This window comes from Carassius auratus, chromosome 33, assembly GCF_003368295.1.
Source record: "Carassius auratus strain Wakin chromosome 33, ASM336829v1, whole genome shotgun sequence".
In the NCBI taxonomy this organism is placed as follows: domain Eukaryota; kingdom Metazoa; phylum Chordata; class Actinopteri; order Cypriniformes; family Cyprinidae; genus Carassius; species Carassius auratus.
Window position 1 is genome coordinate 4,536,092 of NC_039275.1, and position 19,356 is coordinate 4,555,447.

Below are 19,356 nucleotides of genomic sequence, written 5' to 3' on the forward strand. Positions count from 1 at the left end.
GGGGGGGGGGGTGTATGGGGGTGTATGGGGGTGTCCCCACCAAAGCTGAGACCAAACCTACGCCCATGCCTGAATCCGATCTGAGAACATCGGAATCCATGTGGTTTTTTTCCTGCTTACACGTTCACCGGTCATATCCGATCTGTGCCACATGAGAGGATAAAATCAGAATTGGGTCACTTGAACCATGCAGTGTAAATGGGGCCTTAGTTTCTTCACCAGAAGAGATTTGGAGAAATGGCATCACTTGATCATCAATGGATCATCTGCAGTGAATGGGTGCCATCAGAATAAGAGTCCAAACAGCTGATAAAAACATCACAATAATCCACAATTAATCAGCACCACTCCAGTCCAGCAATTAAGATCTTGTGAGTGTTTGTAAGAAACAAATACATCAAGACATTTTTAACTTTAGACCATTTCTTCTGGCCAAAATACCAGTCTATAATTAATAATAATGCTTCCTCTAGTGAATTTTCACATCAAAATCCATACACGTATTTGTTTAGAACTGTTTTAGACTGTTTTGCAAATGGTGCTTGATCTGTTCAGATTTCTCTCCTGGTTTCTAAAAATATATATTATTTATTTATTCATTTTCAGCTAATATTCATTTCTGGGTGAACAATTCCTAGAAGTCATATATACCGTTTTCAATATATACTGCTCTCTTTCCATGCAAACTCTATTATCTCTTTCAAAATTGACTTTCACTTACTTTGAAAATCACCCACTACAAACCTGGTGTCAAAGCAAATTTCAAACTGCTAGCATGCGGCATCCAAATGACAGATGGCCATACGACTCCCCATGTGCTCACATTAGCGGGGGAAAGGCCTTGGCATTCATGCTCTTCACAGCACTTCAAAGAGTCCCATGTCACATTTTGTCCAACAGACATTAGCAGGGCTTTGTAAACTGAGAGCGCGAGGGTGTCTCGCTCCCTCCTGGACTAGCAAGCTCTTGTGCTGATCTATCACAGATATTACAATAAACCCTCAGCACAAACACTGTACCTAACGTGCTAATGTCCTCTTCCTGCTCTCATTTTCTCTTTCCTCATATCATGTCATCTGCTTTTCAATTAGCCTGAGGAGGAACCCATAATCCCCTGGGGACCAGTAATTGATTTGTCATTTATGTGTGTGTGTGTTTTGTGAGATTTTCAGAAATACCAAATGTTTTTCAGAAGGCTGACATTGCAATTTAAGTTAATGAAAAAAGGAACATTACTGTATGTCATTATGGATGAGGTACAGATATATTCATTATTGTAAATTACTGCCATATTCTGCTACCAATAATCAATATTTATGTTGATGAGTTGATGTGTGTTCAGGTTTAAGTCCCCACAGAGATAGAAACACACACACACACACACACACGTTTGTTTTTGTGAAAAGGCGTAATGTTTTTTATATTCTATCGCCCTTCATCAACCCTACACCTAACCCTAACCCTCACAGTAATCTTTTTGCATTTTTACTTTCTCCAAAAAACTCATTCTGTATGATTTATAAGCATTTTGAAAAATGGGGACATGGGTTATGTCCTCATATGTCACCCTCTCCTTGTAATACCTGTGTCATATATGTCATTATACAGAGTTGTGTCCTCATATGTCACAAAAACAAGAGCACACACACACACACAAAATGTATACAGTATAAAACCCAAAAGGAATCAATAAATATCACCAAAATAATGTCATATAATTTTGTGGAGTTTTTCATGTGGCAAATGCTGAAACACAGCATTTTTGATAAAATGCCTATTAAAAACATTGACTGAAATCATTTTATAATATGGATATTACAGAGCCTGAAAGCAAAAACAGATTTTTTTTGAGTGAAAAACATACTTCCCTGTAGCGTCTTTATTTTCTGAATACATGTAAGGGGATGGTCATGATTCCCTCTCACTATATGTGTCTGGAACTGCATGAGAGTGAATAAATGATGAAAGAATTTTCATTACGGGGTAAAAATGCCTTTAAACACATGGTTAAAATGGATGAAATTGCTGATCCTTGATATGGAGGCTCTAAGGGGCTCCTCAGACCTTTGGCTGCCCAGAAAATATTACAATTTCACAGCTTTATTTCATTTTGGTGATTCTTGCCATGCTTTAACAGAGCTACAGCACGGCTCTCTTCAGCTGATGGGGTTAGTGAGTGTTTTTTTGATGCTATACTCTGCAATCTGATTTAGGACTCAAGGAAGGTCACTGAGCATCAGTGGCCATCTCCAGATAAGAACCACAATGGAGGAAAGTTAGCATAATAAAGTGAGTGACTGCTGCCCGCTCTGCCAAGGACACCTCGTATCTGCACCAGCGAGACGCGGTCCACATAGAGCTTCATTAAGATTAATGCAATGCAAGTTCTCGAATGAATGCAACAGAGGAGAGAGATAAAGAGACAGATTCTCTGTCATGTATCCAGAATGACGTCCCGTGGTGCCAAACACTTCTTCAAAATAGATTTGACCTCTTTCTCTACGAGCTCTGCTTTGACCAATAGGTTTAAATGTAAAAGGTTATATTCTTCAATATTATCAATGTGCTTCGCTATTAAACTGGAGCATTATTTCCTTGTGCATGACACATCCTTTACCTGAAGGGCTGCTTGTCTCTGTGGAGGAAAGATTTTTTTTGGTTAATCTCTAATGAGCTTGAGTTTCATGCAGAGCACAGCAGTGAAATCATGTTTAAACTATATACAGTGATAAAAAAAAAAACTATTCCAGAAATATTATCATGAAGCTATTTCATAGCAATAATAATATAATTTTAAGGTATATATTATGGAAGCTTGTTTCTGCCACATGATTAAAAAATAATAATAAAATGTGCGACTTTACCCACTTTAAATCAGACGTTTTTTTGTTTTTTTTTTAATTATAATTATACATTTATATCTCACAATTCAGAATATAAATCACAGTTCTGAGAAGTCAGAATTATGAGATTTAAACTTACAATTGCAAGATACAAATTCAGAATTGCAATATAATCTAAATTCTGAGAAAACTGGAATTGTGAGAAATAAACGTCTGTACATTATGAGAAAAACAATCTAAATTGTGAAATAAAAACTCACATAAAATGTGTTTTTTATTCCATGGTGAAAAAAATAAAACAGAATTGCATATTGAAAATTTGTATTTGCAAGAAAGAAAATAAGAATCCTGAATTTTTTTTCTTGCAGTTTTAAGTTTATATCCCAAAATTCTGAGTTTTCTTCTCTCAGTTGCAACTTAATTATTGCAATTCTATCATTTTGTGAGAAATAAAAAGTTGTTTTGAGAAATTGTGAGATATAAACTTATTGCAAGAAAGAATCAGAATTCTGAGATAAAAAGTCACAATTACCTTAAGATAATAGATAATAAAATAATAAAACATTATCTATACAGCAGCATTAGTTTAAATGTTTGTCCAACTAATGGATCATGGGTAAACCTGTTCGTCTTTTCTTTGCCTTTGTCTTCATTACATTTCTTTCTAGCACTTACACAACTACATCTGAAAGATGCATTGTGTGTGAAAGAGATGACGACTTTTATTGGGGCATTTCTAAAACAGATGCTAGACTCTGTCATTTGTTCTGTGAAAAGCTGTGTTTAAAACATTTCTCCATTAGGCCCGTCATCTTTAATACCTTCTCACTTTTGAAAGTTTCAAAGTGTGCTTTTTATGTTGTGGGAAAGAAAATCAATTCATCTTGAAAAACATGAAGTAGTTTGTTTACAGGAAAATATCTATTGACTCATCAAGTCGAGTTAATTTGTGTGTCATACAGTATCACTCCAGACACAGGGTCTTGATGGAACAAAACTCAACTTCAGATAAAAACACTAGTAGGAAGTGCACATAAAAAAGTAAAAAAGTAAATAACTGATCGCTTTCCATTATCTTGTTTTTCATTTTGGCACACAATGTCATTTTCCCACCCACACCCACACACACACGCACTCACACACGCACGCGCACACACACACACACACACACACACACACCTTAAGGAACTTTTAACTATTTCCTGTGTCAACACTTCTAGTTTAACACAGACACATTTAACCCATTACAGAAAATTATATAAAAAATAATCTCTCTAAAACATGGACTGTTCAGATCATATTATGGTTTTCGAGTCATGGATCAGATCGTTTTTTCTGATCAGCAAGAAAATAAAAATTATTTGTAATTTTGCTTTCCATTTATTAAAGTACTTCTTAGATACCAAAAAACAGAGAGAAAAAACTACCAGCCTAACTAAATATAAATAAGAATGAATACACAGATTACAAGCATAGATATTGCTCTGTGTGTGTTCACTGCTGGCTGTAAGCCATTGGATGGGTTAAATGCAGAACACAAATTCTGAATATGGGTCTCCATATTTGGCCACATGCCACTTTACTTTCCCTTTCGCATACTGTTCACTATATCAATTAAATATAAATGAACCTTTCTCAACATGATTGGTTGATAAGCATTAATGACAGCAGCAGATATTGATAGTGTATGTGGTACCTTTTCAAAAGGTACAACTTTGTACCTAAAGTGTACATCTTAGTACCTTAAAGGTACTTTTTTTCAGTATATCAGTATACCATAATTTTTGTCAGGAAAATAAACAGAAGATGTCCTAAAATAATGTCACACTCAAAATTTTTACTGTCAAAACAACAGTTGCTTAATTTTATTTTTTGAGACTAAATGCTGTCCACAACTTACATGAGACTTTTCCACTTTTCCAGACAGTGACTCGGACAGAACGAGGAGCCTTTGAAAGAGGACATGAGCCTGTTCAGACAAGTTTAAAAATAAACCTGATGGAAGTAGGACCAGTGCCATTCTGTAGGTCCACATCCTGTCTGTCTGCTGCCCTGCAGAGTAATCGGAGAGGTGGCACAGCACTCTCACTCTGTCTTTTTTCCTTCAGTTTCCCTGGGGAAATCAGAGTCGCCCTGCCTGGTGTCCCGTCCTCACAGCTGGCTGTGACAAGACCTCGTACCCAACCTTGAAGCACGAAGAGACTTGGGAAGAGACAGCTGACTTCCATTGCAGTACACCAACTAAAAAAAACCGAGCACCATCCACCCGAGCTGATCCGAGCCATTAGTCAATCTGTAGATGTGCACTGAGCTCTGAACCCATCAGACTCCAACTGCTGCATCTTCAGTGGCTCTCAACAGCTGTTTGCGATAAAGTTAGTTCATCCAAGAAAAAAAAAAAAAAATCAGTCATCATTTACTCATGTTGTTTCAAACACACATAATGTTATTTATTTTTTTCCCCTGAAACAGAAAAGACAAAATAATTATGTATCTTCATATACAGTACATGGTCAAATGTTCGGAGTTTTTTTATTTTTATTTATTTTTTTACTTTTATTAATTACATTGAATTTGATCAAAAGTGACAATAAAGATGATTAACTTATACTTGAAGCAGAAACACAAAGCAGCACCTGAGCCAACTGGAAATGTTCTCACACCGTTTTTTTTTTTTTTTTATAACAATCTTAGGATAAATCATTCTTACAGTAATGTTTATGAAGTGTTCTTATAACATATTTATGTTTGATATACGTTCTTATAATACTGAGAGAACTTTAAATAACATTCTAATCAAAACAAGAAAACATCTTAGAATATTAAAAGTAGGCATTCAAATAACGTCATATTTTAGTGAAAACAAAGTAGATAGAAAATAGAAAACTGTAAGACATTTTTTGTAACCTTTTAATAACATTCTAATCACATGGACATTTTAGCATTCTTAGAATATTAAAAATAAGCCTTCAAATAAATAACGTTATTTTGGGTAAAAATAAATGTTTCAAGAAATGTTTTTATAACCTTTAAATAACACTCTAATCACTATGAGAAAACTTTTCACTGGGGGCCAGTACCTTTTTAAAAGGTCATTTAAAAATGTTGTACGTTAGGTACAGTACTAACATGCACACTTATGGTACTAATATGTAACTTTAACGTACAAATATGGAACTTTTAGGCACAAAGGTGTACCTACTGCTCCACCTTTCTTTTTTTTTTTTTGTGTGTGAGTGTGAGCAGCAAATCAGCACATCAGACTGATTTCTGAAAGACCACGTGACACTGGAGACTGGTGTAATGATGCTGAAAAGTCAGCTTTGATAACAGGAATAAATTACATTTTAGAATATATTCTAATAGAAAGATGTTATTTTAAATTGTAATTATATTTGACAATATATATATTTTTCTACTGTATTTCTTATCAAATTAATGCAGTTTTGGTGAGCAGAAGAGACTTTCTTTCAAAAACATAAAAAACAAACAAACAAACAAAATCGTACTGACCTCAAACTTTTATATGTTAATCTTTTCTTCAGTATGAAGTATGTTCCAAAAAAATAAAAATAAAAAATAAAAAATTTACTTGATATGAATTCATATGCACTATATTCCAAGTATTGTGAAATTATTTTGGTGAGAAACAGACCCAAATGTAAGTTTACTGAGATACTGTGATGCATAAGGATTGACATGACTGGAAGACTGGGAATACAGTGCATATAAGCCATATGAACTATTTTTATGAAACTGTTTTTGTGCTAGATATTGAAAATCTGTCATTTTGTGTTCCACAGAAGAAAGTCAGTCAGGTTTGGAACAACATGATCAATCAACTGTTCCCAGGTTACATTCCCCTAATTATCCTGGAAATACATTTACTCCTTTATTTTTCTGGAATATATGTACAATGGCAACTTACATCACACACCTGTAATCTAGAACATCTCTGTTTTTCACTGCCAAAGCGGCACTTGCCCCATCTGCCTGGAACATATGCGGTCCTGATGCAAACCTCTGGCAGGAGGAACCTCTTTAAGAAATATCCAGGGGTTGTTGAGCCATCTTACCTCCAGCGTCCTTGAATTATTCTTAGAAAATGTCCTTGTGACTTTGACATGTTCATAATAATATTACGTTCGCCATGCATCCCTAGAGGAAACGTGTCACACGTGCATATGTGAATCAGATTAGTTGAATAGCATCAGTATGGACTATCTGTTGCCTATAGAAACATTTCAGATGTATAAGTGCGACTAGAGAAACCGACAATGTTTGACACCATGTAAAAGAGAATCAACTTCAACCCACATCTAATTTATCTCACAGCGAGAGCCTGGAAACAAGTTAGCCTGCAAATTAGATCTGCTGCATTCATATCTCGTAATATCTTGTAATATGCATAATATAGACTCAAATAGCTTTCGCCTCACAATTACATGATAGGACGTGTCTGCCACAAGCTTGTAGCAGAAAGTCTCTCGTCTTCATTTATATCATTTGAGCTTTCCAATTGAAGTTTTTTGTATAATTACCTTGACTGATTGTAAAAAGGGGAATGTTCCAAGGCTCTGAATGAAACTATTTCTTATTGCCTTTATAGCAAAAGTAGTCAATGTATCTGAAAAGCCAGTAAAGAATCTTGTGAAAAAGCTGTGCCCATTAAATTTCATAACTCAAAGGAAAACAGCTGAGGCTTAATTTGGATGTGACGAGAACAGCAGGATAAAGAATGTTTTGATTCTACTTCAACAAGTTAAGGGAATAGTTCTCCCAAAGAAGGAAAAAATTGATCATTATTTACTTAACTCATGCCGTTTCTTAGCCATAATGATGGTAGTTTTCCCTGTTAAACACAAATGAATAAATACCGAACCATATTCATTGAGGTTTTTTCCTGTACAAGGAAATCTGATGAGTTCCATAAATATATCATGAGTAAACCAGGGTCATTGCTACTTAGAACTAAAATAAAATAATAAAAAGAAAATCATAATTTGAAATTAAATAAACATAAAAAAAATTAAAATCATTTTTTAATACTTTTATTTCTTACTTATTTAATCTCAGCTAGTTGCAAAGATATCATTTTTCATTTTTCTTTTATCGTTAACGTTAAGTACTAAAATAAATAATATTACAATTAAAATGAATAATAACTAGACAGATATATATATGATAGCATCTCAATGATACTAAAGTAACACTGTAGTCAACTGTTTGACATTTATTGAAAGATTCTGGAAAGTAGTTCAAAGGGATCAAATAGGCCTGAGTTTTCTGTCTGCCAATATTTGGCAACAAACATCGCTTTTTAATGCCGTTACAAGAACATTTTACAGACAAACTCCCTTCTCAACAGGTGCACCAGGCTGGAATGAAAGAACATCCGGGACAAAACAGACTTGACTATTGTATCAGCTTCATTTGGCTTGTGATCATCTCCACTGATACCACAGCATCACAGACAGTGTTGGACAGAGTTTAAATCGGTAGCTTTCATAGAGAATAATTACTCTTGCTTTATGCTTTGCACGGAGCTGTGGGTCTTAATCAAGAAATGATAAACATGAATCACACCAATTATTTACGGCGATATCTTTGATATCAATCAGCATTTTTATGGGGAGATGAAAGCACCATAAGATAATAAAATCATGATCAGTAAAAAAAAAAAAAAAAAAAAAAAAAAACACCCACTGAGTGTTTGAATCGAGTTGTGTGTGAACAATGCAAACTGGTGTGAAAATCCTGCTGAATAAATTCACAAATCAGAAAGCCTTGTTTTTTCCCAAGCTTCATGTCATGTGAGAACAGAGAAAACTGAACAGATCAACTTTGATCTTGTCCTATCTATGGCTAACGCATAAAACAATATATAAACAGTATATCATCTTTTTTGGACCAAATATATATTTTGTGAAATTGAATATATCTATATATTAGTTCAATCTTTGTATACCAAAATAGATTTAAAAATGTATTTCGGAGCAAGAAAATATATTTACAGTCTTGTTGCCTACATTTAAGCTAGAGATCAAAACTAGATTTTTAATTATTTAATAATGCGTATTAATAATGCAAACAAGTAAATGGAAAAATATATTTATTTTGCTAATTATTTGTGTGGCCATTCTTTGTATATTTTGAAATATATCTAAAATATGTTTGAAAATGCCATATGAATTGTCTTTTTTTTATACAAAAGTAATAACAATGTATGATATATTATTATTATTATATTTTATATAAAAATATATTCTATATTTATATCTTGTAGGTAGAAGATGTTAGTGTTAATGTTAAAAATGTGTATTTGGATAATAGAAGTTCAAAGGAAGAACAAGTGCACTAAATGGGGAAAACATTTCATTCAAACCTTGTAAATATAGATTTTGTGATTTTTTCAGGAAGTTATCAGGATGGAAGTTATCGAATTAAATATTCCACAATACATTAAATGTATGAAAATTATTCAAAATATAATTACTGAAATGATGTGCATAATCTAAAATGAATATTTAGGAGGCAGTTTGTGATGTCATAAACTGTTTCCACAACAAAGGGCCACCGGTGAGACGCTGTGAGCTGGAAGAGGAAAGAAACTCAGTTTGGCAGCATTCTAATAATGCACTTGTTTGTCCAAACGGCTCAGAAAGACGCCGATGAAGCAATTTCTGCTGCAGCAGGAACTTTTGTCTGCTTTCTCTTCAAAACTAGGTCCCGGGGATAAAGCAGAAGCAAATTGAAATTTAATAGTCAACAGGGACGAGGCGCTTGCTGCATGTACAGTACAAAAGATATTTGTTAGTGTGCTGCTGTAAAGGCATTAAACATCTTTGCATCATGGGCTCTTTTCTCTCTCATTCTCTTTGCTCAAGGCCGCTTTGCACCATTGACGACTAAGGAATAAAACTTAATGGGCGAAGAATTTGAGAATTTAAAGTCTCAGGATGAGAGCCCAAATGTCAAATTGAGCGAGTACAAGCGTCTGTGATTGAAGGTGATCAATCTGACAGTACAAAGAAAAGGTTTCGATGGATGCACATGCTATAATGAACTGTAATAGATGAAATGTCATATTGAACATGAGGAATACATTACCATTCATCACCGACTCTTAATTTTAGCTACTGCAGCGTAGTTCTGCTTCCTTAACGTCATGGATTGGTGCAGTTTTAGGTTGTTTTATTCATTTGCTAGTTGTATTTTTCTTCCTTTTCTCAATGGAACGAGTGAATGAATAAAAATATCTAAAATGCACTGGATGAAATCTAAGTCTTTTACTTTGTGTCTACAATAGCATGTTATGCATGGGGCTATAGGTCAATAGAAAATAAGAGAGAGTCAGACATATTAAAAAACAAATTTACGCTTTATAACTGTTCAATAGACAAAATGAAATGTTTTGACCTCATTGCTAAGATACAGGGAAACACAGTCAAATGCTTAAAATAATCATCACAATCTTGGCATCAGAACAGAAACAGATCATTCTGCTCCACAGAGGCAAGTATTGCATTGAAGGGGCTGGGAGAACATAAAACATAAAAAAGCATATACTGCTTATCATCTTTTTTCCCCCCACATAAATACTGGTATAAAAACATTTGGTTGGAAAATCACTGTAATCATTATTGGACGACAGGTGTTTGACGCACCGTCCCACCTGACAGATGCATCGAACATATGTTGCAATTATGAAAAATCACAAAGGAAATACATTTTTGTTTTTTAAAACCAAAGTTCTTTTCAAATAGCAGGCTAATATTCTAACACAGCCGTCTTCTCTTTCTTTTTCCATTCACACTTTCATGCATCCACACTAACACACTCACACCCAATGCATGTACGCTTCCTCCTGGATTAAAGATAAGGCTCCTCTTCTAAGTAACAAGATTGTGTTTCTGTAGAAGCAAAGACATCCTTGTTTTAATTTACATAATATGTACAAGACAGGTAGTCCAGTCTGGGAAGTGTTTCCTTTACTTTATAGTATCTCTAAGTCACTCCCACTGTCTTTATTTGTACAGTTCCAGCTGGAATGTGAGTTGTGGCAAAACAGAAAAGTAATCCATTTCCATGTCATTTAATGGAGCAACCGGGAACCCCTGAAATACGGCACGATGCCCAACAGATGATGTTACCAGAACAGAGGTGCAAGATGATAATGGTAGAGTTTATGGTACTAATGTAGTACACCACAACATACGTCCACTTTCTTAATGGGTATATAAAGGTCGGGTGACCATATGTCCTCTTTTTCCTGGATGGGATTTTTAAATTGCCTAAAATATGCAGGTTTTGGCTTTGTTTTCCTATTGACGTGCTCTCTACAGTCTTCATATGCTATATGGACGCATATTTGCATTGCTTTGACTGTTATCTGTAGATCCCGCCTCTCGGGAGCCACGATTGGTCGATGACGTACAATGCCTGCACACTATTGGTCAAAGTACTTTTCAGTCTATACATTCAGCAAGCATGAAAACAAAAGCAAAACAAAACCATTTTAGGCAACTTAGAAATAAAAAAGAGGAAGTATAGTGACCCTAATATAGGATACAGCCAATAGGCTTCAAGAACAAATGTGGGTCATTCCTGCTATGATGGACATTTTCATGTCCTCTAAAAATTGTAATTGCATCTTTGCTTTCTGTTCTGTTAGTTATTTGTAAAATGCTTGACACCATCCTCCAGGAAGTGACATCATTTTGGAGGGAAAACAAAATTCTCTTTGACTGAATCACAAAAAACAGTTCAGTGTAAATTTCTGATCTCGGTGTGAAACCTGATAGGAAACCCAATATGAAAACCGCACTGATTGTGTCTGACATTGTTCCATGGTCTGTGTAAAACAGCACTGATAAATGATCTCACAGCTGTCAGCGATTTTCAGAGTAAAACCGGCATGGCATGATGGGTTCTTTCATCGTAACACCGAACGATCAAGAACCGCTTTAAAGATTCACAATAGAGAAGCTGTCAAGTGAGGGTCATATTATCATTTACAATTCAAATTCGCCAGCTCACCTTGAGGAATTAAATTTGGGCAATTTTATATAAAGCAATTATCGCTGACTCCATGGGGCTTGAGTCCTTCAGAAATGCCTTATTAGAAAGAGATTTTAATGCTCAGAAATTACGATGGTTTCTCGAATCCATTTAAGGGATGCTGTTATTCGTTTAATTACTTCTGGTTATGGGACAACACCGATCCTTATGAGCATGCGTGCTGTTGAGTCACTAAAACTTGATGTTTCTTTCTCATTTGAGATGTTAGAATTTAAAGAGTTGAGATCACAAAAAGCCTGAAATATCAGATTTTTTTTTTTTTTTTGCCTGACAATAACATCATGTTTGATTATTCCAAATACATTGACTGTACACTACAATGATGATTCTTGAAAATGACAAACCCAAGAGTCTTTTAACCCAGTTCATGACAAAGACAGAGTCCTCTCCTGAGAGTCTGTAGTCCATCACGCTCCCATATATCTGTGATTCGGTCTGGCCATGACTTCATGTTGGGGGTAGAGCGTACGCCCCCCGGGAACATTTGCTGAGGAGAGCAGTCCATGTCCGGCTCACTGCGGTAGTGTGCGGATGTCTGACAGAGGGGCTGCAGGCACGGAAGGAAGGAGGCCAGCGGATGGGACGACGCAGCGTTCTCGTGCCCCCAGCCCCTCCAGGGCTTGGGATGGGGGCTCAAAGCCCCTGTTCATGTGCATAGGCTGGTGAGCCTGGCAGTAGTCCACGATGGGCTGCTCGTACCTGTAGAATGCCAATGTGCCCATCTGTTGAGGGGCCTGAGAGAGAGAAAACACAGAGAGGAAGATGGTTAGCATTAATGCTGGATTTCAGAGAGAGATTTGCTGTAGGATCAAGGATGACAGCTGTGACTTGTCTTCAGTGTTGGAGGTTATTAATTAATAATTTAATCAGTCATTCCAATGCAATCATTTATATATATATTATTATAACTAATACTAATAGTAATACTAATCATACATTAAGTTTAGATTTATTTACAGTAGGAAATTAACAAAATATCTTCATGGAACATGATCTTTCTTAAAACCTAAAGATTTTTGGTATAAAAGAAAAATCTATTATTTTGACCCATACAATGTTTTTTTGGCTATTGCAAAAAATACACCCCAGAGACTTAAGACTGGTTTTGTGCTCCAGTGCTATATATATATATATATATATATATATATATATATATATAAACTAGAATACTACAAATATATTAATTATTATTATTATTATTATTATTAAATATGTTACTACTACTACTACTACTACTACTACTACTACTTATTATTATTGTTATTATAAAGGACAAGACTAATACATACATCAAAATCTCTCTCTCTCTCTCTCTCTCTCACACACACACACACACACACACACACAGAGATGACTATTAAGTAGATATATATAATAATACAGAAATATGTAAACCAATAATAAATGTAATCAATATTGAAACATATTCAAAAAGTTAAAATCCCACAAACACACACACACACACACACACACACACACACACACACACACATACAATTACAATTACTGGTGGTACATTGGATGTTATTATATACATCCTGGCTTTTTGGCAGTGTATTCATGTCATAATCATGTCTTGAAAGATTGTAAATCATCAGGAAAAAATGGATACGGATCAGTGCCTTAGGGTAAACCCTTAAAAAGTGTCAGTGTCCAAGCGAGTGCAGTGCGCATGGATAAAAACTATCTAAAGTGTGTGAAATGTATTTTCAGTGGACTGCAAATGAGTTCCCCTCTCTCATAAGAGCTCTGCAATCAACCCCATAAATACATTCTCCATTTGTAGCAAGAGGCCAATCAAAAGTTTAACACACAGCAAATGGAATGAGATTGGTAAACTGGCCACCCGCTCGCTCTCCTGAACGGTGCCAATACAACTAGCATTCACAAATCAGAGGAAACGCATCTGCCAGGTGGAGGATGGTGGGGAATGCTAATAATATTAAACATGGCATCCAGATCAGAAGATCAGACTGAAAGGGTGTTACGGTTTCACCAATTAAACATCACATCCACATTTAGATTTTTTTCCCTTCAACAACCTTCACAAAAGAAACCCTTCCTCCTTTGAGTCTAATTTGGTTGTAATTAGTACCTTCAGAATGCAGAATGTGATAACATCTTTTAGAGTTCATCATTAGAATAGCCAGGGCTGACGAATGAGCCATTTTACCACTTACAGAGAGCTGTGTCAGTTTAATCAGGAGGGGATCGGGGATGATGGTGTTTAAAGTGGAGCTGAAGTCCACAAACAGGATCCTTACATTAGACCATTTGTGAAGTGTACTGCAAATTATATAAAAGTTACTGCTGAGGATTGGGCAGACCATTCCCATTCTTCCCTAAGTATCTGTGTGTGTGTGTGTGTTGTTGCTGGGAAATCTAGTGAGCCAAACTGCAGTACGTTTGACATTTAAAGCACAGAAAGCATGACACAAACAGGGTTTAGCACACACACGGACATACATGTGTGAAGCTCACATCTTCATAAGCAACATCTACACATGACAGCGGTTGTAGAGCTGATTTATATGCAGTCCCGGGCTCTAGAGAGGAAGAGCTTACATACTACTGCTTTTATTCTCTTTAATAGAGGGCTTGACTCCATTAAGTGGAGAGCACTTATTGCATTACAGCCATTTTGCTAATACTGTGCGTTTGGCTTCCACCATCCCAACCTCTGCCTCACCGCTACTTTGAATTGTATATAATTATGTGCTAATTAAGTAATATCAGCTCCTGACTGTTTTAAAGGAAGCACACCCAGCAATAATTTGTGAGATTAGCAGGTACGTTTGAGAAACAACCAACTGCACATGATGCTGTCAGCTTTGCAATATATTCAAAAAGGCAATGTTTCTGATTTTCATTTAGCTTACGTTAAAATAGTAAAAAAAAAAAAAAAAAAAAAAAATACTTAAGAGTTAAAAAGAATCAAATTAACTAAAACTTAATAAAAACTATATAGAAATATTGCTAAATAAATATAAGAATAATAAAAATGACAGTCACAACAAATTTACTAAAACTGTAAATAAATTGACTGATAAAAAAAACATGAACAATATTATTATTTACTACATTTATTACTTTTAATTTAGAAAATTTTAATTATTATTATTTTTATTAATAGTAGATGTTATAGTCAAATACAATAAAATACTATAATATTAACATAACAAAATGATGCCATAAGCATGCCTTTCTTCAGACAGCATTATCATATATATATATATATATATATATATATATATATATATATATATATATATATATATATATATATATGATATTATAACATATATAAAAAATAAATAAACAATAAAATTGCTACTACAACTAATAATATCTAAAATAAAATCTAATTAAAATATTAACAAAAACTATAACAGTATATCATTGGTACTAAAATAAATGATATACAGTATATTACTATATGTATATTAAAAATAATTTTAAAAAATAAGCATCATCACAAATGAACTCATTTCTGAAAGAAAAACGAATGATAAATGCTAGAAGCAATGCACTGATTGGTGTGGCATATCTAATGATGCACAAGCTAATGTAAACAGGGACTGATATAATGCTTTTGTCAATTACACTTTGAAATGTCTAAATTACATCACAGGAACAGGTTCCTCTGAGCAATTAAGAAAGACAGAGGAGCGTCTTTCCAGAGCTAGGAGAACTGAAACACAATCTGCTGCGATTGATTAGCAGCACCTCGGCCATCTGTGAACTCTCTAAAGCGATTGCGTTAAAGCCATGGATGCAAACACCATGCAAACACTGCAGAGTGAAGAAGCATCGTCCAGAGACATGCTGCATGTTCCATCAGCCCGCAATTGGATTGTGCTGCATTACCCAACAGAAGACAAATCGATTTACGATGAACACTTGTCAGATTAAATATGGCCCTGCCTCCCAGTTGCAATGATGGCGACTGAGATATGTTCATGAAATTGACTTTAGGAAGTGGGCAGAAGAGTGTGTGTCTGTAATAGCACTCCATTTGTGCGTTTACTTCCATTTCCCATCCTGATTCATACAGCATACGGCATTTGTAGAGTGGCCCCAAAAAGTGTTTAAACACTTAAAACTGAATGCAGTGCATTAGTGTGAGGAAAGACAGACATTGTCGCCGTGTTTTCAGGTCATTTTTAATAAATCATATTTACATAAAATATTAAAAGGGGGCATGAAGTGTCCACAATGGAAGTGCATGTGGAGTTAAAAGCATACTTACCAAGACTTCACATAAAATGATAAATCAATAGATCTATTTTTCAAAATGAGGGCAAGATGTATTTTTTAAAGCCTCTTCACTAACTTCACTTCTCCTTATGTTTGCTCATTGTCTTTGAATCAGCTGCTGTTTGGTGATTTTTGATGGATGTATGAAGTCAGAGGAAGCACAGGTGCACACAATTAAATTAACTAACAACGAACTTAGTCACTCAATGCTTTTTGTTTGAAAACCTGATCTATTGTTTTGACATTTCCAACCTAAAAAAAACAAACAAACATCAACAACAACCTTGCAAACACCTGGATGGTTGTGGGCAGGTGCGTAGGCCACAGTGAAAAAAAAAAAAAAAAAAAATCTATATTACGATTATTATATATATATATATATATATATATATATATATATATATATATATATATATATAATATTTAATAAATGCATTATTTAAGATTTAACGATTAATAAATATGAAGATATTAAGTAATATATATATACATTTATTAACTTGAAAATGTGCTTGTGCTACTGAAATGTTTTGTCTATTGTTATTAATTTATTTACATTTTATTTAAACAATGTTTGTGTCTAATTCAATGATATTCATACAGTTTTAAGTGTAACTTACGTGTTCAAATACCTTTCAGGGCCACTGTAACCTCTAAATGAAGAAAACGATTATGCAAATCTGCCAAGTAGGGGGTCCCACATTAAGGGCCTGTAGAACGACTTCAAGGCTCAGTTTGCTTAATTACTTGGATGGAAATAAATGAGTGAAAATGTTGTCTTAGAAGCATTTAAATGAGCGTATGGAACTATTGTATTGAACAAATTGCCACTTTTCGCATGTTTACAACTGTGTTGAAATAGGACCCCTCTAGACTTCAAGCAGCATTTCAAACACATAATCTCTTGCTAATTTCCTTGTTTTGCAAGTCCTTTTATGTGCCTCAATTATGACCGTATTCTGGCAATTTAACAAAAGTGTCTTATTGTATGTTCTCCAAGGCTTTCACGTGTGTTTTGAATGCCACCGCGTTTGCATGCATCTAATCGCATCTCATTGTTTCCATAGGTTCAGATTAATAAAATCCACAAGGTTAGATTCATCTCCGTTCAGTGGAGTCACATTCTTCTGGGAACGAGGACTTCGAGTTAGAGATCGACCTTTGCTAGATACAAACTCCATTTGTACAGCCTTGTCAATCCTGTTTCTCTGTTTAATCGACTGCTTGAGCGAGTCATATGGTATCCAGTTTAGCAATTAATTATCTATAAATGTAAATGGGATTAAAGTTTTACCATTCCCTTTTCTTTCTAAACCAACATACAAGTGCAAAGGGAACAATGGTTATCAGAAACAATTGTGTATATTGTACATAAAACAGCATTTCTGATCACATTCCCACTGAAGTGTTTGACTAGGGTGTTGTTTCCTTCACAAACACCCTTCTGCTCCCTTTCCTTCTGAAAACAGGATTAAATATGCTTGGGAGTGATGAATATTTTAAAAATAAAAGGCTTTTTGGCTTCGCCGACCCATTGTCCATCCCAGTTTAATCACATATATTGGGAGCTTTTACTTTTTGCTGCTGCGGTCAGAGCTTTTAAAGATGTGACTCATCGTGGTTTGCGTCTGGGCTCCTGCCAGCGCTCTGTGTTAAGAGCTAAGTGCAGCTGATGCACAGGATCACGAGTCTTAGAAACTCCTCGTCTTCACAATACACAGCTCTGGAGTGCATATCCACTATGCTTTCTATTGCATTTCTATTGAAGAACTGAACGCACACAAATATAGGTTATGTCTGGATGGAATCCTACTGCTTACTACTAGGAGTGATATGACTGCAGTCTTATATTGATATCACTGCTGGAAAAAAGCTTTTAGACTAAAGCTACAGTATATATGGTATGTTATTGTTCATGAAAACTAAAACTAAAATCATAAAAAAAAACATTAACTAAAATAAAGTACAAAAAAATTATTATAACAATGAAAATTGTAGAGACATTAAAAACAAAAACTAATACAAATGAAAAAAAGACTGAAACTTTAAAATAAACAACAATTATATATATATATATATATATAGACTGGATGTTACATGTGACACTGAAGGCTGGAGTAATGATGCTGAAAATTCAGCTTTGCATCACAGGAATAAATGTCTGTACTACATATATATATATATATATATATATATATATATATATATATATATATATATATATATATATATATATATATATATATATAATCAGCATCATTACATTATTAGAAATGTAATTATTTACTTTTTTATTTAGTCATGTAGTGGTCTTTATTTTCGAATAAACCAGTGATGATGGGTGAATCAATTAATGTTTTCATTCAACTGATTTTTTCAAAGACGCTGCTTCATTCAGGAGTGAACGAGTGGCTGACTGAATTCATACTTAGATGCTACTCTTTCTATTTGACCATATCTGTATATGTCAGAAACATAACATATAATAGTATGTAGTTCTGAATTCAGTCAGTCGATTTGATCGAAGACACTGATCCATTCAGGAACGAATAAGTGACTGTCTTTTTGAGTGACTTATAAAGTCACAAATTGCTTTAATATATCATAAATAATATCTGATTTTGCTTTTTATTTAAATGTTATCAAAATGGAGTTATCATGTATACACAATTTGAATATTTTTTCAGTTTTCTTTTTTTTTTTTTGAGAGCCTGATTGATTCAACATGATGCATTCCTTTTTTATTTTTTATAAACACTAAAAATGATGGTTCCTTTCCAATATGGAATTTAGCCATCAAACAATCTCAAACACTCAGTATTTGAACGCTTTATAAATGGAAAGAGATGTGACACATCTATTTAAAGTCATGTCTGTAAACTGATTCTGCATAAGGGTGATTCCCTCTTCATTTGATGCCTCCATGAAACCACATAACCAGCTGAATATTGCTTACATTGCTTTGGTAAACTCTTTTAAGTTGGAAAAAATGAATAGTGGGTGAGAATTATGTCTGAGAATCTGGCATTTCCAATATCTGAACCTTTGCTGTCGTATGAAGCCGCACACACAGCGACTCAAAAAGGCACTTTTGTGATCATTAAGAAAATGATTGCCAATAGTGAGGCATTTGCTGGATGGTTTTACTGGGTTTTCTTGGAAAATGTCTCGTGAA

General features: G+C 34.5%; 1 protein-coding gene across 1 annotated transcript in view; it reads right to left on the reverse strand.

The window, feature by feature from the left end:
- Positions 1–12,547: 12,547 nt before the first annotated feature.
- LOC113052796 (leucine-rich repeat transmembrane neuronal protein 4-like) overlaps positions 12,548–19,356 on the reverse strand; it is a 93,785-nt gene continuing 86,976 nt past the window's right edge. Inside the window, exon 3 of the mRNA XM_026217250.1 lies at positions 12,548–12,658. The gene's annotated coding sequence lies outside the window, so the exon portion shown is untranslated. The remainder of the gene's footprint in view (positions 12,659–19,356) is intronic.